General features: G+C 42.6%; 1 pseudogene; it reads left to right on the top strand.

Annotated features, from left to right (window-relative positions):
• The window catches only part of LOC102832485, a 5,495-nt pseudogene extending 4,508 nt beyond the window's left edge, over positions 1–987 (top strand).
• Positions 988–995: the final 8 nt, after the last annotated feature.

Here is a 995-nt window from a genome sequence, read left to right on the forward strand (position 1 = left end):
TCAATGTAAAGAAAATAAAAAATTCCCCATCACTGGACCAATAAATAACATCAAGATAAATGGAGAAAAGATTGAAGTTGTTAAAGACTTCATTTTGCTTGAATCACCCATCAATACTCATGGAAGCAACAGTCAAGAAATTAAACGATGTATTGCATTAGGCAAATCTGCTGCACAAGACCCTTTTAAAGTGTTGAAGAGCAAAAATGTCAGCTTGAGGACTAAGGTACACCAAACTCGACTGGCTGCGGGCCTCGCCGCGTGCATTGCTGACTTAGTTCTTTAGCTGATTTGAAGCTGGTGTCAGGTCAGAAATTAAAGTGAAGTACATTCTCATTACTGGCGGTGTTATATCAGGAATTGGAAAGGGAATCCTTGCCAGCAGTGTGGGCACAATACTGAACTCATGTGGTTTACATGTAACTTCAATTAAGATTGAGCCTTACATTAACATTGATGCAGGAACATTCTCTCCTTATGAGCATGAGGAAGTGTTTGTGCTGGATGATGGTGGGGAAGTTGACCTTCACTTGGGTAACTATGAGCGCTTCCTGGATATCCGCCTCACCAAGGACAATAATCTGACCACAGGAAAGATCTACCAGCATGTCATTAACAAGGAGCACAAAGGAGATTACTTGGGGAAAACTGTCCAAGTGGTCCCTCACATCACGGATGCAATCCAGGAGTGGGTAATGAGACAGGCAATAATACCTGTGGATGAAGATGGCCTGGAAACCCAAGTGTGTGTTCTTGAGCTTGGTGGAACATTGGGAGATATAGAAAGCATGCCCTTTATTGAGGCTTTTCATCAACTCCAATTCAAAGTCAAAAGAGAGAACTTTTGTCCCTCAGCCAAGTTCAACAGGGGAACAGAAGACAAAACCAACTCAGAACAGTGTTCGGGAACTTAGAGGGCTTGGGCTTTCCCCAGATCTGGTTGTGTGTAGGTGCTCAAATCCTCTTGACACATCAGTGAAAGAGAAAATATCCAT

This window comes from Chrysochloris asiatica, unplaced genomic scaffold (genome assembly GCF_000296735.1).
Source record: "Chrysochloris asiatica unplaced genomic scaffold, ChrAsi1.0 scaffold00042, whole genome shotgun sequence".
In the NCBI taxonomy this organism is placed as follows: Eukaryota; Metazoa; Chordata; class Mammalia; order Afrosoricida; family Chrysochloridae; genus Chrysochloris; species Chrysochloris asiatica.